Source organism: Gorilla gorilla, chromosome 1 (genome assembly GCF_029281585.2).
Source record: "Gorilla gorilla gorilla isolate KB3781 chromosome 1, NHGRI_mGorGor1-v2.1_pri, whole genome shotgun sequence".
Lineage (NCBI taxonomy): Eukaryota > Metazoa > Chordata > Mammalia > Primates > Hominidae > Gorilla > Gorilla gorilla.
Window position 1 is genome coordinate 228709121 of NC_073224.2, and position 17567 is coordinate 228726687.

Below are 17567 nucleotides of genomic sequence, written 5' to 3' on the forward strand. Positions count from 1 at the left end.
TACAGGTGGAGCTGCGGCTATGAAGCCTTGATTTCCAGGGGCTGGGGACCTGGATTTGAGTCACTTTCGTTTGTGCCACGCCTGAGCATGGCAGACCCCCAGGGAGGAGACGGGAGTGGGCTCTCGCAGGACCCCTGCCACGGTGGGTGCTGTGAGCTGCCCTCCCAGAGGTGAGTTCTCTGGGTCCTGCCACACAAAACACATGGCAGAGGCGTGGATCCCTATACCCAAACCCATACAAGGCCTTGGGCCTGTCTCACCAACTCAGATCACGGGGATGCAGGGGGTTCACCTTCTCCAAGGAAGGGCCAGGGACACAAGAGAAAACAGGGAGCTATTTTGAGAAGGTGTCAAGGCTGGGACACTAAAATTAGAGGCTTGGTTCCTAAAAAGACATTGGCGCCAACTGAGGCCTTGAAGAGGGGCTCTTCAGCACGGAATGTGACCCCAGGAAGCACGTTCACAATTCTGGACAATGAGGTCAGCCTGCAGGGCGCATGGGACCGCCCAATGGCCGGTGGGCTTGGGCACCTCTCCCCCCGCCAGCCCCATCTGCAGAATGCTGGAGCTGGCCGCTTCCCGTCTGCACTGAGCCAGCGCAAGGGCGAGTGGACAGAGCCTCATGTTCCCGGTGCTGCTGCCCTTCCAGGCTGCCTTCCTTTTTTGACTGTCCTTTTGGCTTCTTATGCTTTCGGCTCCATTCTGGATGTACATCACGGGGTGGGATGCAGAAGAAGCAGCCAGCTTGGAGGCTGGTGTTCCTGGAGGCTGAGGGTTGGATGGGGGGAAATATGAACCAGGGAAGGGCCTGGTATCCCCAGCCCAGATGGGCCTAGGCTGCTGTCCCCCAGGGACAAAGAAGTTCAAGACTTTTTTTTTTTGCTATTTTTTTAGGCAGAGTCTCGCTGTGTCTCCCAGGCTGGAGTGCAGTGGCACGATCTCAGCTCACCGTAACCCCCATCTCCCAGGTTCAAGCGATTCCCTGCCTCAGCCTCCTGAGTAGTTGGTATTATAGGCATGCGCCACCACACCCCACTAATTTTTTGGATTTTTTAGTAGAGACGGGGTTTCGCCATGTTGGCCAGACTGGTCTCGAACTCCTGACCCCAAATGATCTGCGTGCCTTGGCCTCCCAAAGTACTGGGATTACAGGTGTGAGCCACTGTGCCCAGCCCAAGACTTTCTTTCTTTGTCTCCTCCTCTGGCCTCAGAGGAAGCTGGGGAAGTCCTTACAGAGCCGACTTCCTGGGGTGAGGCGCCAAAGGGCTCTTAGTCCCGCTGCTCGGAGATGGAGGCGACTCCTCTCCCTCCTCTCACGGCCCCGGCCTAGAGTCCAAGGCTTCATCATTTGCCTTTCCTCTTAGCCCAAGGTGTTTTCCCAGGGGAGGGAGGGTGGCAAATTTGATCCTGTCCCCATACTCCTGTTTAAATTCCCTTAGCGACAGCTCATGGCCCTGGGATGGGGTCTGAATTTATCACCGTCTAGAAGGCCCCACAAATTCCAGCCCTGCCTAGCTGTCACTCCAAGCCCTAGACCCGTGACCATCTCTCCTGTTTTTCAACACACCAAGTTCACACCCTCTCCTCCTCGCCCAGCTGAGTCGCACTTACTCAATGTAATGTGAGACAATGTAAATGTCCCTTCCCTAGAGAGGCCTGCCCAGGCCAGGACATTAGGCTCAGGCTTATTGCCATCTGTTCTTGTAGGACCCTTTTTGCTGTGTGTTGGTGCTCCCCATCAGAACATCAGCTCCATGGAATCTGCCCGCTGTTGTAACTCCAGTGCTTGGCACAAAGCCGGGGCTCGGAGACATACGTCGCCCTCGTTGAGGTGGAAACCAAGAGGGAAGTGCCCTGGTCACTCTTGGACAATGGGGGCCTAGAAATGCAGGGAGGTGGCTGTCACAGACAGGCTACCTGGGCAAAGGAGACTTGGTCTGCCAAAGGATGCCAGAAGGATGACACCATGGGAGGATGCACTGCTGGAATGGGGCTTGGGGACAATGTCCACCGGTCTCACCCACAGGGCTGCCCGTGGCTCAGTGGTCAGCCCCAGCAGGTCCCCTGTCCTGCCCTGCCCTGCTCTTTAGCCTGACTCCGTGACACCTCTCCGAGACCAAAGCCGACAAGCAGATGGGCCTTGAATCAGGCTCGGAGGGTGAGCTGGGGTTTCCATAGCAAAGGTAGAGGAAAGTGCTCAGGAAAATGATGAACATGTTTCCCCAAAGCGTGGCATAGTTGTTCCCCTCAGAACCCCCATACTGTCTCCTGGATATGAGTAGAGATGGCTCAGTGCCTGTGGGGGCTCAGAGCCTGACCCTCCCTACCCCAGGTCCCACTGTCACATGCTTAGGTTTGTTAAACCCTCAGACGGGTGCGGTGGCTCATGCCTGTAATCCCAGCACTTTGGGAGGCAGAGGCGGGAGGATCGCTTGAGTCCAGGAGTTTGAGATCAGCCTGGGCAGCATGGCAAGACTCCGTTTCTATTTTTTTAAATTAAAAAATTAAAAATTAAAAATAAAAATAAAACACACCCAGAAAAGCTGTGTTGAGTTGAATGAGGCTGCATCAGCTTTGCTTGGCTGGCTCTCTCCCAGCTCCTGCTAAGACACATTTGTCTGGGGCAGTTCTGGTTTACGTATATCCATTGCGGGGCTTTTTAACACAACCCATGTCATACCAACGCATCCTGGTTTGGAATTTATGTTACATGGTTATGCTATTAGGTCTAAATATGTTCATATGGAATTATCTCTAAGACAATTTAGTAATTAAATAACTTAACAATTTAAGTAGTACAAATATGCAAAAAAATTGCATGTGCTTGTGCTGTAGAGGAAAATTCATGAAGGAGGCATAAGAAATTGATCAGCGATGCCTGGGAGGGGAGTAGGTGGGAGCTGAGGGACTGGGAGTTCGATGGGAGGGAGTTACCTTTAATTGTGCGTCCTCTTCTATATATACAGGATATATAGAACCATATATATATATACATGGGTGTGTTTTTCTTGTTTTTTGTTTTTTTGTTTTTTTTTTGAGACAGAGTCTCACTCTGTCACCCAGATTGGAATGCAGTGGCATGATCTCAGCTCACTACAACATCTGCCTCCCGGTTTAAGTGATTCTCATGCCTCAGTCTCCCAATAGCTGGGACCACAAGTGCACACCACCATGTCCGGCTAATTTTTTGTCTTTTTATTAGAGATGGGGTTTCACTATGTTGCCCAGGCTGGTCTCAAACTCCTGGCCTCACGCGATCCTCTGGCCTCAGTTTCCCAAAGTGCTGGGATTACAGGTGTGAGCCGCCATGCCTGGCATGATTTCTACTACTTTTTGAGAAAAGTAAACTTGAGTTACTTTTTCTCAAAAAATAAAATAAAATAAAATAAAATAAAGGGCCCGGCGCAGTGGCTCACGCCTGTAATCCCAGTGCTTTGGGAGGCTGAGGCAGGCGGATCACGAGGTCAGGAGATCGAGACCATCCTGGCTAACACGATGAAACCCCGTCTTTACTAAAAATACGAAAAATTAGCCGGGCGTGGTGGTGGGCGTCTGTAGTCCCAGCTACTCGGGAGGCTGAGGCAGGAGAGTGGTGTGAACCCAGGAGGCAGAGCTTGCAGTGAGCCAAGATGGCGCCACTGCACTCCAGCCTGGGTGACAGAGCAAGACTCTGTCTCAAACAACAAAAAAGCAAAAACAAACCGAAAAACCCCCGCTGCCCGCCCCTCACCCCTCTAGCCTGAACCCCCAGGTTTGTATTATATGGCTTGGGGCTTCTTACTTTGTTATTTTTCTACCATTGATTTCTGAGGTTTGGTGGGAAACTTGGTGACATCTGGGCTTGTAATTAATAAAATACAAAGCAAAAAACCCGACAAAACATGTTTGGTCTTTCTCTGTTTTGACTACACATTCCTCGAGGGCAGGGACATTTGGGGGTCACCTTCGTCCAACAGTGGTGAGTTCATGGTAGGTGTGAACAGGTGTTTGCTAAACTAAGCCCAGGACGGTGAGAAGGGCGAGTGGGTCCCTCACCAGCAAGAACCCTGGAGGATCTCTTAGGGGCGCCTGTCCCTGGCTGCCTGCCCACCCTTTCCGAGAGGCCTTTCTAACTCTCCTACCAGGGCCGGCAGACTGGGTCCATCCTGGAGCCCGCTTGGTGGGCTGTGGTGAGTGGAGGTTTTCCACGCCACGGGAAGTAGCCCAAGCTTGATGAACGATGACTTCCCGGGCGAGGGATGGAGAACATTGTACCCACTCACGTGCGGGCACAGGTGATCCCGGCTGGAGCAAAGACTCTCATAGTTTGCTTCCTGCTTGGCTGTGACAATGACCCAGGCTCTCAGCCCCCATGCACTTGCACACTCCCCTCAGGGCCACATGGGGTGGGCTGGAGAATCCCAGGAATGTGTTGGAGCTGCTGACAGCACTTCATGCTCTGCGTGTGATCGGCCCATGTGACTTCCTCAGGGAACTGTGTGCCTGGTGGGCTCCAGCACCCCTATCCTGAATCTCCCAGGTCTTCTGATCCCCAGTGCTGGTGCTGAAGAGCGGGATGGGGTTGGGGGGATGCAGAGATGAAATGTAATGGGCAAATCTGCTTGCCCATGGCCACTCCACTTTGTTCTTCATCCAGGGAGGGGTGGCCTAGGCATGGTGGCCAGGGCTTGGCTGTGCACAGGGAACAGGAAGCTGTGAGTGGGAGTGGCCAGGGGAGGCGGGTGGCGCTCACTGCCTACAGCAGGTGTGGCCATGGTGCTGACAGGTCCAGCTTATCAGGGCTGGAGGCCCAGGCTCCAGACGTGCAGGCTGTGGGGCTTTATCAGCCTTTAGAGCGCCAGAGTTTATGGCAATCCTGCCAGCCATGGGTGCTGACAGCCAGGAGCTAGGCGGAGTACAGCTTCCTCCCTTGGCCTCCCTGCTCCCAGCCTCGAGGCCGGGGTTCACATTGCAGGGACATCTGAGGAGAGGAGAGATGGCAGGGAGGAGAGGGAGGAGGAGATGGGCCCAGAAGCTTGTTTCTCCTTCAGAGATTTTATTTTATTTTTAAAGGAAATGTCTCTGAGATATATATATATATATATTTGTTTTTTTGTTTGTTTTGTTTTGTTTTTAAAGACAGGGTCTTGCTCTATTGCCTAGGCTGGAGTGCAGTAGTGCGATCACAGCTCACTGCAGCCTCCACCTTCCGCAAGGTTTTAAAGCGTGTTCATACCTTCAAAAAACTGACACCTGCTTACTGCAACAAGTTAAATTATTTTAAAAGGGCTGAGGAGCTTTGAGGGGAGAAAGGAGGAGGTGAATGAGAGGGGGATGGAGAAGCACTAAGAACAAAATCCAGCCCCTTCCCCCTTTCCCCAGCTGCCTCCTAAGCTGTCTCGGAGCTCTCCTCGAGCTGCCCTCCATGTGAGTTTCCTAAACTGTCTCGAAGCTCTCCTCCTGCGTCTGTGTGAGTTTCCTGCGGCTGCTGTGTCAAATTGCCAACAACTCGGTGGCGTAAAACAAGACAGATGTATTATCTTACAGCTCCGGAGGCCAGAAGTCTAAAATCAGTATCCCTGGGCTGAAGTCGAGGTGTGGCAGGGCCGCCCTCTCTGGAAGCTGTCAGGGGAATCCTTCCTGGCCTCTGCCGGCCTCTGGTGGCTCCAGGCGTTCCTTGGCTTGTGGCCGCATCACCCCAGTCTCTACCTCCGTGGTCACACTGCCTTCCCTGCTTCTGTGTGTGGTGGTGTCGCCCTCTGCCTCCCTCTTGTATAATAAGAACACTTGTGATCATATTTAGGGTCCATTGCATAATCCAGGATGGTCTCCCCATCTCCAGAGCCTTAATTTAGTCACCACTGCAAAAGTGTAGTCACCTCTGCAAAGTCTGTTTATTGCCATATAAGGTGAGATTCCCAGGTTGCAGGGACGTCTTGCAAGGGCACTAATTAGCCCACCCTACCCTCCCTCTCCAGCCCCACCAGCCTGCCAGGGCTTCTCAAACCACTACATCCCTTCCACCCCTGCCTCCTCAAGCGCTGGCTTTGGCTCTGTCCTCTGCTGGGATGCTCTTCCCCAAACACTGGCTCCTCCTTATTTCCCTGAGCTCAGTTTAAACATCACTTCCTTGATGACAACCTCTGACCCATTCCAGGAAAAGAGGTGTGCCCAGTTACCCTTTGTGCCTGGCACATAGTAGCTGCTCAGTGCAAGAGTGTTGGTGACTGAGAGGCGTAGAAACCTGAGCACTCGACAGCCCTGAAGGGGAAGCCGGGCTTCCTGATGCCTGGAACATTCCTTGAGCCTTTCCTTGCCTTTGTTCTCCCACACCTGGGCAGAGGCCATCCATGTTGGGCAGAGTTTGAGGTCTATGTCTGCACTGGCCTAGGCCTCAGGGGATGGGGCCTTGGCTTTTTTCCCACCAAAGCCCATAGCGCAGAATAGGGTGGGGAGGGGAGGGGAGCGGAGGGGAGGGGCAGCACACATGTCTAGCTTTCGCTGTGGGCCCTGGACAGGAAAGGTCACTGAAGGGACAGCGTCTCAGGGCCCAGCTCAGCAACATCTGGCTCATGGCCTGCCTTCCCAGCATGTCCCAGAGGCCCTCGAGGACAGAGTGGCAGGTGACAGCACTGACATTAGTGCCAGACTTCCTGGGCCACTGCCACCCACCGGGAGGGGCTTTGGGGAAGGCATCTGGCCTTTCTGTGTCCAGTATAATAAAAATAAGAGCTGACTTTTATGGAACACTGACTCAGCTCCAGGCTGTGCTCATTCAGTCCTCGCAGTCACTGAGATAATGGACTTCAGTGTGTAGAACCATTCGTGGCAGCTGATATGTGCCCAAGAAACTGAGTTATTTCCCGGGGGGCTCTTTGAAGGCTCTTGGTGTTTATCTGAACACAGAAGATGGAAGGGGGGAAAGATGGAGGCGGGAGGGAGGGAGAGAGGGACCAGGCTGCAGGGTCAAATGTCCTGGAATAAGTGCTTCACTTCCCTGGAGGTGATTTCTGGATGATTTGTCTTGCTCTGTATGATTTATTTATGTATTTATTATTATTTTTTTGGCATTAGCTCTCTGTTTACATAGACTCTGGTTCTAGAAACAACTCACCTGCAGCCGGCTGGCTGGACCAGCACACGCTGAGAGGGCTGGGCTATTTACAGGCCCTTTGCGGGCTGTACCTTGGTCACCTCCAGGGACAGTGCTCAGCTGTGAACCCAAAATAAGTTAGGGCCAGCTGGGCGGGGCAGGGCGGGTCAGGGGCGGGGGCTATATGCACCATGTGCTGGGGGCTCAGGGCCTCAATATTGCTGAGGGCTGGGGCAGTAAAGATGGCTGGGGCAGCCCTGCCCACCCCTAGTGGTCAGTAACGACCGGAAGCAGAGCAGCTGGGCAGGGCCGGGAGGCTCAGGTGTCTGACAGGCAGCTCTGGATCCCGTCCACCCACTGCTGGGCCAAGGGCATATCCTGGGCACAGATGTTGTAAACGCAAAGTGTTGTCTTCACGTCAAAGAAGGCCTTCTCATCCATGGTCGTAGGGCATGCCAGTGCCACAGCCTCCACCTCCGCCAGTCGATGACATCCTTGCACTGTGTCCACACGGTGGTTGTAGTAGCACAGCTGGTGTTGGTCTTGTCCAGCATGAACCAGCGGGCCTTCCAAGGCTTCATGAAGTCCTCCTTCTTCTACAGAGTGCCTCGTTGGACCCGTTCTCACTCTCAGCTGTCTGGAACTGGCGGCACAGGGTGCTGGTGCTGTGGCAGGCAGCCTGGCAGGAGCCAGATGCGGTCGAGCCACTACTCTGGTCGCTGTCCAGGCTGAGGCTCAGGGTGGAGCCCACGGGCCCCTCCGGCAGTCACACACCCAGGAACGGTGGTGGTGGGGTGCAGTGGACACTAGAAGAGAGCTAGGGGTGCCACTTCCGTCTGGCCAGCCTTCCAGGTGCTGTGCAGCCTTCACCTGGTCCCAGGTGTCCTTCCATCACTGAGGGCATTAGCCCAGCTCTGTCTCCAGCCTCTGCAGCTCCTCCAGCAGAAGTGAGATAGCATCAGGCTGGGGTCAGGGGCAGCTGTCGTAGCAGGGCCACGCCACGTGGTGCCTGTACTGGGGAGCACCTCCATCAGACCGTTCTTCCTCCGGGGGCCCAGGGGGCCCCTGGGCCAGTTCCCAGTCATAGGGAGGGCCCTCAGCCAGTATTCCTCAGTGTAGAAATCCCACATCTTCAGGCTGGACACGTTGCTGTAGGGCTGCGGGAGCTCTGTGTCCTCGGGTGCATGCATGTAATTGTAGAACATGGGCATCCTCTTGCTCAGCCAGTCCACACACTCCCACAAAGACCTGCACAGCAGCTGGCCCCTGCGTTCCCCCTTCTCCTCATACAGCAGCCCCAGCTCAATGCTCTCAGGGTCAGAGTCAAGTAGGAAGGTCTGGAACGGCAGGACATATGGTGGCAGCCGAGGAACCTGAGGTAGAACTGGCTGAACTCAAACTCCATGGAGAACTGCAGATGGACCTGGTGTTACGCAGTCCAGGAACTACAGGAAGGCAGGTGTGAAGCCGCTGCTCTGCCCAGCCAGAGTGTGGGCTCCACGGTGGCTGAAGGGATGACTGAAGGACAACCACTTCTCTACTAGCAGGCAGAAGCCCTCCAGCGTGCAATAGAAGGGGTCTGAGAGCAGCTGCACCAAGGATACCACCTGGGAGGTGATGTCCCAGCCATCCTCCAGGCCCACCAGCACAGAGGAGTCTGAATCCAGGGGCTCCACCACTAGCACTGACACCTGCAGCAGCTCGTGGATTGGGGTCAGCCGCTCCGAGTCCTCCAGCAAGCACAGGAAGGAGGCTGGACTGGGCTCAGCAGTGGGGCAGCCCGGGACACATGCCTTCAGCAGCTTCTTGAAGTTGGCCTTCACCTGCTGTTCCTCGAATACCTCAATGGGCACCAGCTCCCACTGCTGCAGGGGGTCTGGCCACACACCCTTGAGCTGAGCTTTGTTCCCAAGGATGTAGAGGGCTACTTGCTGCAGCCGCAGGAAGCCCCGGGTGGGCGAGGGGGCCCTGTTGCCTGGGGTGGGGCCAGCGCGTCTCTGCCAGCTAACCAGGAGCCCATATTGGCGCCAAGCCCACTGCTGCGCCCGCTGGTCTGGACACTGCCCCACTTACTTCGGGGTGCAGTCCATCTGGAGGGCAAGGGTGCCATGGGGTTGGACAATGTGATGACCCTGGCTCTAGGGCTGGGAATGTGACTGCCCATGTGGGCTGAGGAGAAGCCGGTAAGCATGTTGCGTCCCGACGCGTCAGCATAGTGGGGCATGGAACTGACCACAGCCTGCAGGTACTTCTGCTCCAGGCTACTTGAGTCCACCTGGGACTGGCCTGGAGAAGGTGCGTTCTGGGCCTTGAAGAGGCCGAGGACACCTCTGCCCTGCAGGCCCCGGGGCGCAGCAGCACTGCGTTGGACCACCCGCTGCACCAGCAGATTACGGGGAAGCGGTTCTGGCAGTAGCAGCGGGACACCCACTGCAGGGCGTTGTCCTGGACACCCTGGGGCACGATCAGCAGCCCCGGGTAGCTGCAGCCGTTGGTGGTCAACATGCGGTTGTCCAGAGAAATGCGGAAGGGCTTTGGCCCAGCTCAGGCTGCAGCTCAGGGTGCCCAGCCTGAGGCACTGCTAGTTGCGGCAGCAAGCCTCTTCCACCAGGCTGCTGATGGTCATGCGGTCTGAGGGCTTCAGAGCTGAGGCCAGGGTCAGCGTGCTGGGCTCCAGCTCCTCTGACACTGAGATCTCGTCCCCTTGGTCTTCAGGGGGCAGCTGGCCCCGGTGCTGCCAGCTTGGGGGGTTGTACTTCTTAAGAGAGACATGCTGGTGCCTGATGGTCTTCTTGGCGTTTTTGACCTGGTTGTGGGACAGGGTTCTGAGGGAAGGACCCTTGTCTTTGGTGACTCGGGGTGGCTGGTCAAGTGTATAGGCAGAGCCCAGGGTGAACGCAAAGGTGGCTCTGACGTCCGGCGGGTATCGCAGCTTATGCAGCTGCCTGCGGAAGTTGCTCTGGATGATTTTTAAAGCTCCCTTTGGCCAGGTGCAGTGACTCATGCCTGTTATCCCAGCACATTGGGAGGCTGAGGCAGGAGGATCCCTTGAGCCCAGGAGGTCAAGACCAGCCTGGGCAACATAGGGAGACCCCCATCTCTACAAAAAAAAAAAGAAAAGTTAGCTGGGCTGTGGTGTTGCATGCCTGTAGTCCTGGCAACTCAGGAGGCTGAGGTGGGAGGATCACTTGAGCCCAGGAGTTTGAGGCTGCAGTGAGCTGTGATCATGCCACTGCCCTCCACCCTGGGTGACAGAGCAAAATGCTGTCTCTGAAATAAATAAATAAATAGTCCTCTTCATTCTTGTTTGTTCGTTCGTTTGTTTTTGAGGCTGAGAACAGCGGACCTGTCTTGGTGACGGGGACCAGCCTGCGGGCATGAAACTTAAAAACTCAGCCAGACAGAAGGAACTGCTCGCTCTCAGAGCACAGCAGACAGCTCTGCTGGAACTGGGATCTAAGTCAAGCAGGGAGTCACGTGGTTCTTGAATAAATGGCTTGAGTATGACCCTCACCCCACAGTCAGACAAAAAAACAGACTGATGGCTGATGGGCTCCCGAGAACAAGAGTCATCTGTCACTTATGATGAACAATTTTATATATATATATATATACACACACACACACACACACACATATACTTACATGAACACACACACATATATATTTACACGAACACACACGCACATATATATGTGCATATATATGTGTGTGTGTGTGTGTGTGTATATTTGAGACAGAGTTTTGCTCTGTTGCCCAGGCTGGAGTGCAGTGGTGCGATCTCAGCTCACTGCAACCTCCGCCTCCTGGGTTCAAGCCATTCTCCTGCCTCAGCCTCCTGAGTAGCTGGGACTACAGGCGTGCACCACCACACCTGGCTAATTTTTGTATTTTTAGTAGAGATGGGATTTCATCATGTTGGCTCGGCTGCTCTCGTACTCCTGATCTCAAGTGATCTACCTGCCTCGGCCTCCCAAAGTGCTGACATCATGGGCGTGAGCCACCATGCCCAGCCCAAATGGTATTTTCAAATGATCTCTCTAGGGTTTGGAGTTCTGTCTGAAGCTACTTCACATCATGCTAGAAAAGTGATCCCATTAAGATAAGCACAGTAGGTGCTGGGGAGTGAGGCAAAAGCTCTTGGTTGGCTTTATTCCCCAAGTGCTCACACCCTGGGACATTCCCGCCACTCTCCTCCTTCCTCAAAGCTTCCTCTGGGAGCCCAAGTGCCTGATGCTAACCCCCAACAATAGGGTAACGTGGGGCAGAAAACACTGTCTGCCTTCTTCGCCCCGGGGATGGAGCTGAACTTCCAACGGGAAGGGTTCAGTTCTCTCTCTCACCTCCACTGGAGGAAGAAGCTGGGGTGAGAGACAAGAATTCAGCCTCAGAGGACTTTCTTTGTAGGGTGAGAAAGCCCTGGGCGTTAGGATCACAGAATTGAAGATTAGATTAGATTAGATTAGATTAAAGTTCAGCCATTACTAAGCCTGTCTGTATCTTGTGCTCCATAAATGAGGGGTCCTGTTTTCCTTGTTTCTGCTGTGATCCCAGTGCTCAGACAGTGCTTGGCATATAGCAAGCACTCAATAAATAGTTGAATGGATGAACGGATGCCTCACTTTCCTCATTTATAGAACAGAAATCATGGTACTCCCCTGTATTCACTATCTGTTGCTATGTAACAAATTAGCCCCAAATTACTTGGTGGCTTAAAACAACAATCATTTTATTCCCGCTCTTGATTTCCACGGGTCAGGAATTTGGGATTTTTTTTTTTTTTAAGACGGAGTTTTGTCCTATCACCCAGGCTGGAGTGCAGTGGCGCGATCTCGGGTCACTGCAACCTCTGCCTCCCCAGGCTCAAACAATTCTCCTGCCTCAGCCTCCCCAGTAGCTGGGACTACAGGTGCCCACCACCACACTCGGCTAATTTTTTGTATTTTTAGTAGAGATGGGGTTTTGCCATGTTGACCAGGCGGGTCTCAAACTCCTGACCTCAAGTGATCTGCCCGCTTGGCCTCCCAAAGTGCTGGGATTACAAGCGTGAGCTGCTGCGCCTGGCCAGAATTTGGGATTTTGTGTGGCTCTGTCTCAGGGTCTTTCATGCCACTGCGGTCAGACAGTGGCTGGAGTTGGAACAGGAGGGGACTGGCCAGGCATTTCTCTTCATGGAGTCTCAGGGCTTCTCCAGCGGTGGCTTTGGGCTTCCTCACACCATGGTTGCCCCAGGGCTCCCAGGCAAGTGCTCTGGTGAGGAAAGTGGAAGCTACTTCAATGCTATAACCTAGTCTGAGAAGTCACAGAGCATCACTTCTGCCACAGGCCCAGGCCTGTCCAGATTCAAGAGGAGGGAACGTGGACTCTGCTTCCGATGGGAGGAGTGTCGGTGTCCCATGGTGGGAGCACATGGGGTGGGGCAGCTCGTGGCCATCTTTGGAGATTCAATCTGCCGCCACTAGGAGGAGGCCGGACTGACATTCGAACACAGGCAGGCCGAATGCGGGTCCTGACTTCTGCATCACCGCTGCATGGGGCTGCCCCAGGACAGGCCAAGTCTCCCAAAGACCTAAAGCAAAACTAAGGATGCAGTGAGGCCCACAGCAAATACCCTTTGCAAATACAAGATGCCTGGGTTCGTTTACTGTGGCTGTCCTAAGAAAGCACCGCAAAGTGGGTGGCTTCAAACAACAGAAATGGTCTCCTTACGGTTCCAGAGGCCAAAAGGCTGAGACCGTGGACCGGGCCATGCCTTCTCTGAGGACTCTAGGGAGGGGCCGTCCTTGCCTCTCCCAGCCTCCAGGGTTGCTGGGAATCAGGGGTGTTCCTTGGCTTGCACATGCATCGCTGCAGCCTCTGCCTCGGCTTTAACTCGGCCTCCCCCCGCCTGTCTGTGTCTGCATCTCTCCTCTTCTTACAAGGACATCAGCCGTATTGGACCAGGACCTACACTAATCCAGTATGATCTCATCCTAACAAATGACATCTGCACAGATCTCTTTTCCAAACAAAGTCACACACTGAGGCTCTGGGTGGACATGAATTTTGGGGACATGATTCAACTCACAATGGCCCTGTCTGATTTCCCAGTCATGGCCTGCCTATGTTCCCAGCCCCTCAGGCTCCGCACAGCCCTTTAAATGGGGGGACATGGCTCCTGGGTCATCAAGCACACCCAGGAGGATGCAGCCAGCCTCAGAGGGCCTAGAACGCAGAGCCCGAGTGGCAGTGGCCACCTTCACTGGGGAGTAAGGTCGGGGAAGAGAGGCAGCCAGAGGGCCTTTGGTAGCCAGCCAGCGCCTCCCTCATTTCCCACATGTCACAGGACTTCTTACGGTCCAGCCGGCTCTGTTCCTCGGTTGTCCCTCCCAAGCACAGTGCGTCCTCTCCTGGGACGGCTCTATTAATAACCCTCATGTGGATGTTCTGGGACGGCCATTCATGCTTCCTGTCCTCACGTGTGGCCCCCACTCTACGCCATTCATGAGAGTGACCCCCAGGCGTGGCTGGCTCCCTCCCTTTCTCCACTGCCAGCGCGTCTGCAGGATCCAAGGTGCCATGTGTTTGCTGTTCACAGTGACCCATGAGTGAGAGGCAGCGGCGTTCACACCATAGTTTAAGTTAACAATTCCCGGCTGGGACGTGCGCTGTGTGGCCCTCCTCGGGGACTGCAGTGTGGCAGAAAAAAACACCCTGAGCTTCCTCTCTTCTCTTTCTCCTGCTGATATTTTGCTGCCCCTAACAATCATTGGATCCAATATAAGCTATAAAAGGCAGCCTCACAAGTGCTGAGCAGGGGAGGGAAGGATGGAGAGGGGTCTGCACGGGCGACTAAAGATTCCCAGCACGAAAGGCAACCGCTATCTATCAAGGATATTCATCCATCTAACAGGGATAATAATTTATCCTAGGGCTATTGCTAAGGCTGAGTTAATATAGCTAAAGTGTACTATCAAGGTTAATGGCACCCACCTGAGTTCAAATCTTTGCACACATCCTCACCTAAATGTAAAAACAACAAAGAATGCAAATGAAGCCATGACTCACTCCTTCAACATTACTAGGAGACAGAACCCAACAAACTTCAAATAATCTGCAGGTAGAAAAAAACCACCAAATACCAGCAGACCTCCGCTGACTCTATAGGTCATGAGCAGGGTCAACAGGTCAAGGGAGGCTTAAAGGACTCAGTACAGGCCAGGCACCGGGGCTCACACCGGTAATCCCAACCCTTTGGGAGGCAAAGGTGGGAGGATTACTTGAGCTCAGGAGTTTGAGACCAGCCTGGGCAACATGGTGAAATCCCGTCTCTACAAAAAAAAAAAAAAAGAAACAAAAAAAAATCCCCCCCAAATTAGCCAGATGTGGCGGTGCTTGCCTGTAGTCCCAGCTACTTGGGAGCCTGAACGGGGAGGATCACTTGAGCCCAGAAGGTCAAGGCTGCAGTGAGCTGTGATCACGCCACTGCACTCCAGCCTGGGTGACAGAGCAAGACCCTGTCTCAAAAAACACAAAGCAAAAAAAACCTGTACATAGATTTTTAAAATATGGATTAAAACATGTAAATGCAAAATATGTAAACATAGTAAACATTGCTCAGGCAACACACCTTTGGTGAGGCTCCTTCCATGTGTCCAGTCCTGCACCAGCCATTCCAAGTACATGTCCTGTGCAGCTTCCATCCCAGAGAGGGAAAGAGACAAGCCACCGAAGAATGTACTGAAAGGTGGCCACCAAAAAGATATATTCATTTCCCAGCTCCTGGAACTTGTGAGTGTGATCGTATTTGGAACAAAGGTCATTGCAGATGTCATGAAATTAAAGATCTCGAGAAGAGATCATCCTAGATATAGGGTGGTTCCTAAGCCCAGTGACAGGGGTCCTTACAAAAGAAAGGGAGAGGGACATTTGAGACACAGAGATGCAGAGAAGGTCATGTGAGGACACAGTCAGAGATGGGAGTGGTGCATGTATGAGCTGAGGAACGCCTGAAGCTGTCAGGAGCTAGAGGGGCTGGGAAAGATCTCCCCTATAGCCCCAGAAGCAGCTCGGCCTGGACAGCATCTTGATTTTGGATTTCTGACTTCCTGAATGATGAAAGATGCTTTTCTGTTGTTTGAAGCTGCCGAGTTGGTGGCCATTTGTTATAGCAGCCCTGGGAAACAAATGCAGGGAAGGCATTTTCCTTGCAACCAACTTCAAGATCATTGCTTGAGGCTGGCACAATGGCTCACACCTGTAATCCCAGCACTTTGGGAGGCTGGGGTGGGAGGATCATTTGAGGCCAGGAGTTTGAGACCAGCCTGAGCAATATAGTGAGACCCCATCTCTACCTGCTCCCAACCCCCCCACCAAAAAAAAAACAAAACAGAAATTAGCTAGACGTGGTGGCACCTACCTGTAGTCCCAGCTGCTAGGGAGGCTGAGGTGGGAGAATGGCATAAGCCCACGGGTTTGAGGCTGCGGTGAGCCATGATCACGCCACTGCACTCCAGCCTGGGTGACAGAGGGAGACCTAGAGACAAAGTCTTATTCACAGTTGGATGTCTACCATTGAGAGTGCAGCCAGGGTCCACTTGGAGACAGGAACCATGCCAGTTATTCTAACAGAGAGAACTTAGTATACAAAAGTGTTAACTAGATATTGAAAACTTGAAAAGGCAAAGAGAAAACACTAAGTGTCACGGACAGAGAAACTGCAGGAAGTAGCTACCGTCCTTGGACAAGGGCAATGAAGGAAAGAGGCTGAAGTTGTTAAAACTTAGAAGCTTGGAGGAGGAGTCCCTTGGGGCTGGGACGCAGACCTCTGAAGGGGATGGAAAGAATCAGAAGAAGCCAGATATTGGGGCCAGCTCTCCAGACAGGCATGGCCACACTTAATCAAAGTCAGATCATATTTCTCCTTGGCTTAATACACTCCATGGCTGGTCGGGCACGGTGGCTCATGCTTATAATCCCAGGACTTTGGGGGGCTGAGGTGGGCAGATCATGAGGTCAGGAGTTCAAGACCAGCCTGGCCGACACAATGAAACCCTGCCTCTACTAAAAATATAAAAATTAGCGGGGCGTGGTGGCAGGCACCTGTAATCCTAGCTACTTGGGAGGCTGAGGCAGGAGAGTCGCTTGAACCCAGGAGGTGGAGGTTACAGTGAGCCGAGATCACACCACAGCACTCCAGCCTGGGCGACAGAGCGAGACTCCATCTCGAAAACAAACAAACAAACAAACAACAACAACACACTCCATGGCTCCCATCTGACTTGGAGTAAAGTGACTCCAAGTCGTACCTGGAAGGCTGTGCTTTGTCGCACCCTGACGGCTTCTCTGAGCCCATTTCCTACCTGTCTCTCCTCACTCACTTCACTCCCCAACACTGCCTTCTGGTTCTTGGATGTTTCAGACACACGCAGGGCCTTTGCACTGGCTGTTCCTCCTCCCTGGAACACTGTTCCATTAAATATCTTCTAAATTCTCTTTTATTTTTATAGACATAAGGGTCTCGCTGCTATGTTACCCAGGCTGGGCTCAAGTGATCCTCCCGCCTTAGCTTCCCAAAGTGCTGGGATTACCGGCATGAGACACTGTGCCTGGCCTGTGCCCTTAAATATATATATATATATATATATATATATATATATATATATATATATATTTTTTTTTTTTAGGCAGGGTTTCACTCTTGTCACCCAGGTTGGAGTGCAAGGGTGCAATCTTGGCTCACTGCTGCCACCTCTATCTCTCGGGCTCAAGCGATTTTTCTGTCTCAGCCTTCCGAGTAGCTGGGACTATAGGGCACGCCACCACCCCAGCTAAGTTTTATATTTTTTGTACAGATGGGGTTTCACCATGTTGCTCAGGCTGGCCTTGAGCTCCTGGGCTCAAGTGATCCACCAGCTTCGGGATCCCAAAGTGCTGGGATTACGGGCATGAGCCACCGAGCCTGGCCTGTTCCCTTAAATATCTTTTAAGTCTTTGTTCCAACACACCTCCTTAGTGAGCTCTTCCCTGACCTTCCTGCTAAAAGCCCAACTCCCAGCAGCCCCTCCCTTCACTCTGCTTCATTTTCCTCCTTAGCAAGCATGGACACCTTCTCCTTTTTTTGTCTTACTCTGTCCCCCAGGCTGGAGTGCAGTGGTGCCATCTTGGCTCATTGCAACCTCCACCTCCCAGGTTCAAGGATTCTCCTGCCTCAGCCTCCCTAGTAGCTGGGATTACAGGCACCCACCACCACGCCTAGCTAATTTTTGTATTTTTAGTAGAGACAGGGCTTTGCCATGTTGGCCAGGCTGGTCTCGAACTCCTGACTTTAGGTGACCCACCTGCCTCGGTCTCCCAAAGTGCTAGGATTACAGGCGTGAGCCACTGCACCTGGCCAGCATGGTCACCTTCTAAGACACAAAATACTCTAGTGATTTGGGTTGTTGTTCATCTCCCCTCCACTAGAACAGAAGCTCCCCCAAGACAGGGATGTTATCTCTTTTGTTCATTACTGTAT

The 17567-nt window shown here is 53.2% G+C and overlaps 1 pseudogene; it reads right to left on the reverse strand.

The window, feature by feature from the left end:
- Positions 1 to 7390: 7390 nt before the first annotated feature.
- On the reverse strand, positions 7391 to 10076 carry LOC101140809 (myotubularin-related protein 5-like; annotated as a pseudogene).
- Positions 10077 to 17567: the final 7491 nt, after the last annotated feature.